We start from the raw sequence: 10,293 nt of genomic DNA on the forward strand, positions 1-10,293 counted from the left end.
CAGGAGAAGAAGAGAGATAGAGAGGATAGAGAGGAGGAAGAGTGGAGAAGCAGATGGGTGCTTCTTCTGTATGTTCTGGTGGGGAATTGAACCTGGGACTTCCACACACCAGGCTGATGCACTACCACTGAGCCAACTGGCCAGCGCCCATTTTTATTTTCTTATAGAAACTCACAATTGTACTTTATAAACTGTAAATTGATACAAACTTTATTACTGGCTTCACACAATTTGGTTTTACAAATATGTACCTTTCTTAATAAGCCAAATTAGAATCTCATGTGTGTATTAAAGTACATTTCATACAAACTCTAACATGAAAACTGAGAGGCTACATCAACATGCAGCAAAGTAGACCTGGGACAAGTAGGATAAGAATCTAGCCAGGAATAGAAAAGGACACTTCATAATGATACATGAGTATAAAGAAATGAGGTCCTAAAAGGGTATACACTTCAGAGAGGGTTTCAACACACTGACAGACCAAAAAAGATAAGTGATGAGTCCTAGTTACACTGTGGCTTTCTGTACGAAACTCTCAGTAACAGACAGTGTAAGAAGATGAAGAAAAGTAAGGCTATAGAAGACCTAAACAACAAAATCTACAAGCATTTTCTAACTGACACATAAAATATCACACCAGGTAACAGAAGAATACACAATCATTTCAAGTGTATGTAAAAAGTTCACAAAGAAAAACCTTATTATGATCCATAAAACAACTTTCAATAAATTTAAGAGGACTTAAATCATACACAGTATCTATACTGGCCCAGATGGAATTAAGCTAGAAATCAGTACCAAAGATATACTAAAACAGAGGGAAAAAAGAATAAAAAAAGAAATTAAATGAAAATTTTATTTCTAAATAATTCACATTAAATTAATGGAAATAAAAATATTTATTATTATATCAGCCTATGAAGTAAAAACAAGAATGTTAAAAGTTCTTAAGTTTATAAAATTTCACCTAAAACTATAATGTTGATAAGTCTCAAAGAAAAGAGAAAAATAAAACAAGTTCAATAAATTTTCAATGGCCTATATTAATTAAAAGGGAATAGTTTCAACTAAAAATATCAAAAAAAGTAAAACATTTTAAAAATCCATTTGAGGGTTGTCTTCTTATTGTTTTCTGAATTTGATTCTATTAGAAAAATTTTTCCAACCTCAAGGTCATACAGTGATTTTCTTCTAATTATTTCAATATCAAAAAATATTTTTGCCTGATCAGGCGGTGGTGGATACAGCATCAGACTGGGATGCGGAGGACCCAGGTTCGAGACTCAGAGGTCGCCAGCTTGAGCACAGGCTCATCTGGTTTGAGCAAGGCTCACCAGCTTAAACCCAAGGTCGCTGGTTCAAGCAAGGGGTTACTCGGTCTGCTGTAGCTCCACGGTCAAGGCATATATGAGAAAGCAATCAATGAATAACTAAGGTGTCTCAATGAAAAACTAATGATTGATGCTTCTCATCTCTCCCCGTTCCTGTGTGTCCCTATCTATCCCCTCTCTGAGATAGACTCTCTCTGTCTCTGTAAAAAAATAATAATAATAAATTTCTGCCTTTCCTCATTTTCTCCTTCTAGGACTACTATACTATAAATGTTTGGAGTCCTTCAATCTAGTTTTTCTATTTTTTTTTTTAAGTGAGAGGAGAGGACATAGTGAAACAGACTCCTGCATGCGCCCCAACCAGGATCCATCCAGCAAATCCCATCTGGGGCTGATGCTCCAATGAACAAAGCTATCCTCAGTGCCTGGGACAGATGCTTGGACCAATTGAGCCACTGGCTGCAGGAGAGGAAAAGAGAGAGAAGGGGGAGATGGAGAGGAAGAGAAGCAGACAGTCACTTGTCCTGAGTGCCCTGACCAGAAATCAAACCTGGAATGTCACACTATTCACTGAGAAAATCAGCTAGGGACTAGATTTTCTATTTACCTTATTATATGTATATATTTTTCATCTCTTATGTTCCTCCTACTGTACTTATGAATCTTTCTACTGTATTTCTCATGAATTCTTCAGAGCTGCCTCCAAATTCACAAATCTTTGCAACTAGTGTAGGGTTTCTTCCATGTGTTGACTTTTAATCTTTTAATTCCAAAGGATATAGGTATAGATATTCAATTTGAGGATTTCCAGTGATTTACCTATTCATATTTATTTTAGAATTTCTGATTTTTTAAATGGTTATTCTTCTTCCCTTAAAATCTTTCAGATTTTAAAAAGGAATTTGAGGACATCTTCAGAGTTTTTGCCACTCTTCATATTTTATTGAGCAGGAATTCATTCCCAATTGCATAATTTATATTCTTTCTCAGAATTAATTTTGTTATTTTTAACTTAAACATAAAAAATAGCTATAAATTTAGAGAAACTTTGTAAAGTATATGATTTTCTAACTGCTAACTGCTATGCTGTACACTTGAAACCAATACAGAGCAATGCTGAAAAAAAAAAAGACATACGGCAGAGTGCACATGCTCTCCAAATCCCAACCTGACACCTATCAACCTGAGTTTAGCAATTTAATTTATAAATGAAAACTAATGCTGTTTTAAATAAAACTTCTTCACATGTAAAAATAGCTATAAAATTAATGAAACCTGACTAAACAATTTGACCAGCGTCCACCTAACTGATAAAATATCAAAAGCAAAACAAACTTTCAAAAAACCCCACTATACCACTGGCTAGGATTGGATAACCCTTTTAAGAAGAAATAAATAAAAACACAATAGTTTCTGTGTAGCAAAGTTCTAGAGGATGACATCTAAGGCTAAGTTATAAGTCAGCCAGTAGAGTAACTATCACCATTCAACCCCGCCTAAAATTTGTAGCATCTCTTCTCCCCATCACTGTGTTCGTTGTATTTATTATTTTTCCCCAAAGTAGAAAAAGGTGTCTTGCACTGCCTACATTGTGAAATACTCCCCTGACTTGGCAGGAACAGCTAGTAGGAGACTTTGCAGTCCAGGCCAACTGTCTGGAAAAACAACTTGATAGTGTCCATGACAAGACCAAATGAGTAGTCTGAGGATGTGGTAAGGATATCCAGAAACTAAGAAAACACAGCACCTTAAGAACATTCATCCGTGGCCAGATAAGTCTGCTATCTTAAGGCTTTATATTCACAAACCACACATTTCAAATATTCAATAGTTAGTTTGACATTGGTTTGGGTAGTAGAAGTTTAGAAGCTTGTATTATCAGAAGATCTTTCTTTGAATAAAACCACTATAAGCATAGCCCTGGCCGGTTGGCTCAGTGGTAGAGCGACGGCCTGGCGTGCAGAAGTCCAGGGTTCGATTCCCAGCCAGGGCACACAGGAGGAGGCGCCCATCTGCTTCTCCACCCCTCCCCCTCTCCTTCCTCTCTGTCTCTCTCTTCCCCTCCCGCAGCGAAGCTCCATTGGAGCAAAGATGGCCCGGGCGCTGGGGATGGCTCCTTGGCCTCTGCCCCAGGCGCTAGAGTGGCTCTGGTCACAACCGAGCGATGCCCCGGAGGGGCAGAGCATCCCCCCTGGTGGGCAGAGCGTTGCCCCCTGGTGGGCGTGCCAGGTGGATCCCGGTGGGGCGCATGCAGGAGTCTGTCTGACTGTCTCTCCCCGTTTCCAGCTTCAGAAAAATACAAAAAAAAACAAAAAACACTATAAGCATAAAGATTACATTTGCCATGTTTTAAAATTAATATATGTTGTTTACATCTATACAGAAACTAACTTTTGAGTCTAATTACAAGAGATTTCATTATTAAAGTTTCACCAACTGGTGAGTTAAGAAAGTAGCCCAGGCCCTGACAAGTTGGCTCAGTGGTAGAGCGTCCGCCTGGCGTGCGGAAGTCCCGGGTTCAATTCCCGGTCAGGGCACACAGGAGAGGTGCCCATCTGCTTCTCCACCCCTTCCCCTCTCCTTCCTCTCTGTCTCTCTTCCCCTCCCGCAGCCGAGGCTCCATTGGAGCAAAGATGGCCTGGGCGCTGGGGATGGCTCCTTGGCCTCTGCCCCAGGAGCTAGAGTGGCTCTCATGACAGAGCTACGCCCCCTGGTGGGCAGAGCATCGCCCCTGGTGGGCGTGCCTGGTGGATCCCGGCCCGGCGCATGCAGGAGTCTGTCTGACTGTCTCTTCCAGTTTCCAGCTTCAGAAAAATACCAAAAAAAAGAAAAAGAAAAAAAAAGAAAGAAAGAAAGAAAGTAGTCCACTTCCTGATTTAGACTGAGCAAACATCAGTTACAATGAATTATAGAAAAGTTGAGTTTATTTTACAGTTGCCTAAAATTCTGCTTCTGCTATGGGTTTTTTTTTTTTTTTTTTTTTTTTTTTTTTTTTATAATTTTATTTTTTTAATGGGGTGACATCAATAAATCAGGATACATATATTCAAAGATAACAAGTCCAGGTTATCTTGTCGTTCAATTATGTTGCATACCCACCACCCAAAGTCAGATTGTCCTCTGTCACCTTCTATCTTGTTTTCTTTGTGCCCCTCCCACCCCCTATCCCTCTCCCATTCCCCCCTCCCCCCCGTAACCACCACACTCTTATCAATGTCTCTTAGTTTTACTATTATGTCCCACCTACGTATGGAATAATACAGTTCCTGTTTTTTTCTGATTTACTTATTTCGCTTCGTATCATGTTATCAAGATCCCACCATTTTGCTGTAAATGTTCCGATGTCATCATTTCTTATGGCTGAGTAGTATTCCATAGTGTATATGTGCCACATCTTCTTTATCCAGTCATCTACTGATGGGCTTTTTGGTTGTTTCCATGTCCTGGCCACTGTGAACAATGCTGCAATAAACATGGGGCTGCATGTGTCTTTACGTATCAATGTTTCTGAGTTTTGGGGATATATACCCAGTAGAGGGATTGCTGGGTCATAAGGTAGTTCTATTTGCAGTTTTTTGAGGAACCACCATATTTTCTTCCATAATGGTTGTACTACTTTACATTCCCACCAACAGTGTATGAGGGTTCCTTTTTCTCCACAGCCTCTCCAACATTTGCTATTACCTGACTTGCTAATAACAGCTAATCGAACAGGTGTGAGGTGGTATCTCATTGCCGTTTTGATTTGCATTTCTCTAATAGCTAAAGAAGATGAGCATCTTTTCATATATCTGTTGGCCATTTGTATTTCTTCCTGTGAGAAGTGTCTATTCATATCCTCTTCCCATTTTTTTATTGGATTGTTTGTTTGTTTGTTGTTGAGTTTTATGAGTTCTTTGTATATTTTGGATATTAGGCCCTTATCTGAGCTGTTGTTTGAAAATATCATTTCCCATTTAGTTGGCTTTCTGTTTATTTTGTTATCAGTTTCCCTTGCTGAGCAAAAACTTCTTAGTCTGATGTAGTCCCATTCATTAATTTTTGCCTTCACTTCTCTTGCCATTGGAGTCAAATTCATAAAATGCTCTTTAAAACCCAGGTCCATGAGTTGAGTACCTATGTCTTCTTCTATGTACTTAATTGTTTCAGGTCTTATGTTTAGATCTTTGATCCATTTTGAGTTAATTTTTGTACAGGGGGAGAGACTGTAGTCCAGTTTCATTCTTTTGCATGTGGCTTTCCAGTTTTCCCAGCACCATTTATTGAAGAGGCTTTCTTTTCTCCATTGTGTGTTGTTGGCCCCTTTATCAAAAATTATTTGACTATATATATGTGGTTTTATTTCTGGACTTTCTATTCTGTTCCATTGGTCTGAGTGTCTATTTTTCTGCCAATACCATGCTGTTTTGATTGTCGTGGCCCTATAATAGAGTTTGAAGTCAGGTATTGTTATGCCCCCAGCTTCATTCTTTTTCTTTAGGATTGCTTTGGCTATTCGGGGTTTTTTATAGTTCCATATAAATCTGATGATTTTTTGCTCTATTTCTTTAAAAAATGTCATTGGAAGTTTGATGGGAATTGCATTAAATTTGTATATTGCTTTGGGTAATATAGCCATCTTGATTATATTTATTCTTCCTAGCCAAGAACAAGGTATATTCTTCCATCTCATTATATCTTTTTCAATTTCCCTTAACAATGGTTTATAGTTTTCATTATATAAGTCCTTTACATTCTTTGTTATGTTTATTCCTAAGTATTTTATTTTTTTTGTTGCAATCGTGAAGGGGATTATTCTTTTGAGTTCCTTCTCAGTTGTTTCATTGTTGGCATATAGAAAGGCTATTGACTTCTGTATGTTAATTTTGTATCCTGCGACCTTACTGTATTGGCTTATTGTTTCTAGTAGTCTTTTTGTGGATTCTTTGGGGTTTTCGATGTATAGGATCATATCATCTGCAAAAAGTGATACCTTTACTTCTTCTTTTCCGATATGGATGCCTTTTATTTCTTTGTCTTGTCTGATTGCTCTGGCTAGAACCTCTAGTACCACATTAAATAAGAGTGGAGAGAGTGGACAACCCTGTCTTGTTCCTGATTTAAGGGGGAAAGCCTTCAGTTTAGTGCCATTTAATATGATGTTAGCTGATGGTTTATCATATATGGCCTTTATCATGTTGAGATATTTTCCTTCTATACCCATTTTGTTGAGAGTCTTAAACATAAAATTGTGTTGTATTTTATCGAAAGCCTTTTCTGCGTCTATTGATAAGATCATGTGGTTTTTGTTCTTTGTTTTGTTGATATGGTGTATTACATTAACCGTTTTACGTATGTTGAACCATCCTTGAGATTCTGGGATGAATCCCACTTGATCATGATGTATTATTTTTTTAATATGTTGTTGTATTCGATTTGCTAGTATTTTGTTTAGTATTTTAGCATCTGTATTCATTAGAGATATTGGTCTGTAGTTTTCTTTTTTTGTGCCATCCTTGCCTGGTTTTGGTATGAGGGTTATGTTGGCCTCATAAAATGTGTTTGGAAGTATTGCTTCTTCTTCAATTTTTTGGAAGACTTTGAGTAAAATAGGAACCAAGTCTTCTTTGAATGTTTGATAAAATTCGCTGGTATAGCCGTCAGGGCCTGGACTTTTATTTTTGGGGAGGTTTTTAATGGTTTTTTCTATTTCTTCTCTACTGATAGGTCTGTTTAGGCTTTCTGCTTCTTCTTGACTCAGTCTAGGAAGGTTGTATTGTTCTAGGAATTTATCCATTTCTTCTAGGTTGTTGAATATAGTGGCATAAAGTTTTTCATAGTATTCTACAATAATTCTTTGTATATCTACGGTGTCCGTGGTGATTTCTCCTCTTTCATTTTGTATTTTGTTTATATGAGTTCTTTCTCTTTTTTCCTTGGTAAGTCTTGCCAAGGGTTTGTCAATTTTGTTGATCTTTTCAAAGAACCAGCTCCTTGTTCTATTAATTTTTTCTATAGTTTTTCTGTTCTCTAATTCATTTATTTCTGCTCTGATTTTTATTATCTCCTTTCTTCGGCTGGTTTTGGGTTGTCTTTGTTCTTCTTTTGCTAGTTCCTTAAGGTGGGAAGTTAAGTGGTTCACTTGGGCTCTCTCTTGTTTGTTCATATATGCCTGAAACGATATGAACTTCCCTCTTATCACTGCTTTTGCTGCATCCCATAGATTCTGATATGTCGTATTGTCATTTTCATTAGTCTGTATATATCTTTTGATCTCTGCACTTATTTCTTCTTTGACCCATTCATTTTTTAAAAGTATGTTGTTTAGTTTCCACATTTTTGTGGGATTTTTTTCCTCTTTTTTGCAGTTGAATTCTAGTTTCAAGGCTTTATGATCAGAAAATATGCTTGGTACAACTTCAATTTTTCTGAATTTGCTGATATTGTTTTTGTGGCCCAACATATGGTCAATTCTTGAGAATGATCCATGTACACTGGAGAAAAATGTATACTCAGTCACTTTGGGATGAAATGTCCTGTAGATGTCTATCATATCCAGGTGCTCTAGTGTTTTGTTTAAGGCCACTATGTCTTTGTTGATTCTCTGTTTGGATGACCGATCTAGAGCCGTCAGCGGTGTATTGAGGTCTCCAAGTATGATTGTATTTTTGTCAGTTTTTGTTTTAAGATCAATAAGTAGCTGTCTTATATATTTTGGTGCTCCTTGGTTTGGTGCATATATATTAAGAATTGTTATGTCTTCTTGATTCAGTGTCCCCTTAGCCATTATGAAATGGCCATTTTTGTCTCTAAGTACTTTTCCTGTCTTGTAGTCAGCATTATCCGATATGAGTATTGCTACACCTGCTTTTTTTGGGGTGTTATTTGCTTGGAGTATTGTTTTCCAGCCTTTCACTTTGAATTTGTTTTTATCCTTGTTACTTAGATGAGTTTCCTGTAGGCAGCATACAGTTGGATTTTCTTTTTTAATCCATTCTGCTACTCTGTGCCTTTTTATTGGTGAGTTTAATCCATTTACATTTAGTGTAATTATTGATACTTGTGAGTTCCCTCTTGCCATTTTATATCTTGCTTTCTGTTAGTTTTGTGTCTTGTTTGATCCTTCTCTTTTGTTTTTCTATCTTTTGTTTTTATTTGGTTGTATTCCATACATCTTTCCTCTGTTGCTATCTTTTTTATCTCATGTGCTTCTGTGGTGGTTTTTTCAATGGTGGTTACCTTTGAGTAATGAAAAGGGTCCCTACCCTGTTCATTGTAGCGAACTATTTTGTGAGTACTTTTGCACTCCATCGTCCTTTGCTACTGTTAATCTCCGTCTTCTCCCCCTCTTTCTTTTTGTTGTTGTCACAGTTTAAATTTGGTTTTATTGTGTTCTTCTTGGAGCTTTTACTTGTAGCTCTGTTTTTTTTTGGTCTTTGTATCTGATTGGAGAACCCCCTTTAGTAATTCCTGGAGTGGGGGTTTTCTGATGATAAATTCCCTCATCTTTTCTGTATCTGTGAATGTTTTTATTTCTCCTTCGTATTTGAAGGATAGCTTTGATGGGTATAGTATTCGTGGCTGAAAGTTCCTCTCTTTCAGGACTTTAAATATTGGGGTCCACTCTCTTCTAGCTTGTAGAGTTTCTGCTGAGAAATCTGATGATAATCTAATGGGCCTTCCTTTATATGTTGTATTCTTCTTTTCCCTGGCTGCCTTGAGAATTTTTTCTTTGCTGTTGGTTTGTGTCAATTTCATTATGATATGCCTTGGAGTAGGTTTGTTGGGGTTAAGAAAACTTGGAGTTCTGTTTGCTTCTTGAACTTGAGGCTTTAGTTCTTTCCACAGGCTTGGGAAGTTCTCATCAATTATTTGTTTAAGTATGTTCTCCATTCCATTTTCTCTCTCTTCTCCCTCTGATATACCTATTATTCTTATGTTATTCTTTTTGATGGAGTCAGATAATTCTTGTAGGGCTATCTCATTTTTTTTAATTTTTGAGTCTCTTTCTTCTTCTCTCTGTTGTGCCTCAAGTTGCTTGTCTTCTATTTCACTAATCCTCTCTTCTATCTGACCTGTTCTATTAGCTAAGCTTGTTACTTCGTTTTTCAGCTCGTGAATTGAGTTTTTCATCTCTGTTTGATTTGTTTTTATAGTTTCAATTTCCTTGGACATATATTCTTTGTGTTCATGGAGTTGTTTTCTGATTTCCCTATATTGCCTTTCTGTGTTTTCTTGTATATCTCGGAGGATTTTTAGGATTTCTATCTTGAATTCTCTGTCATTTAGCTCCAAAGTTTCCAATATATTAAATTTTTTCTCCATAGATTTTTCCTCATCTAGCTGTGTTACCTCTCTTTCTTTTGTATCCATGATATTCGATTTTCTCTTCCTTAATGGCATCTGAGGGTGGTTTTGTTGATAGTATTAATGAGATTTAATAAAGAATAAAAAGTTAAAAAAAATAAAAAAATAACAAATCGAAAAGAGTTGTTTTTTTTAAAAAAAATTAATAATATAATAAAGAAAAATAAAATAAAAATTTTTAAAAAAGGAAATTATTCCCCCCCCTCTTTTTTTCCTCTCCTTTCCTCTCCCCTCTTTCTTGAGAAAATCTTGTGGTGGACTGTGAGTTATAACAAACAATGCCTGTGATGGAGGGCCTGAATTGGGGAAAAGTAATAAAGGGGCAAAAAAGAGAGAAAGAAAAAAAAAAAAAAGAGCGTATGGACCCACAAAAAGCAAATAAGGAAAAAATTTGGGTCAAGAATAAAATGATTTGCTTTTAGGTGTTGGTTTTCTAAGAGTTATGATGAGAGGAATAAGAGGAAAATGGAAAAATGGGGGGACAAATTAAAAACTTACTATTGTATTTAGTGGAACAAGAAGTAGATAATATGGAGAGCCAGGGATGGGAGCACTGCTAGTGAGTTAAAAAGGTGAAGTAAAAACCCCCCAAAATGCCACAAACATAGGTTTG

At 36.7% G+C, this 10,293-nt stretch overlaps 1 non-coding gene across 1 annotated transcript; it reads left to right on the forward strand.

Moving 5' to 3' along the window:
- Window positions 1-3,795: 3,795 nt before the first annotated feature.
- Window positions 3,796-3,871, forward strand: TRNAA-GGC (transfer RNA alanine (anticodon GGC)). The gene has a single exon. It is a non-coding gene; the product is annotated as a tRNA-Ala (tRNA).
- Window positions 3,872-10,293: the final 6,422 nt, after the last annotated feature.

This window comes from Saccopteryx bilineata, chromosome 4 (genome assembly GCF_036850765.1).
Source record: "Saccopteryx bilineata isolate mSacBil1 chromosome 4, mSacBil1_pri_phased_curated, whole genome shotgun sequence".
NCBI classification, from domain to species: Eukaryota; Metazoa; Chordata; class Mammalia; order Chiroptera; family Emballonuridae; genus Saccopteryx; species Saccopteryx bilineata.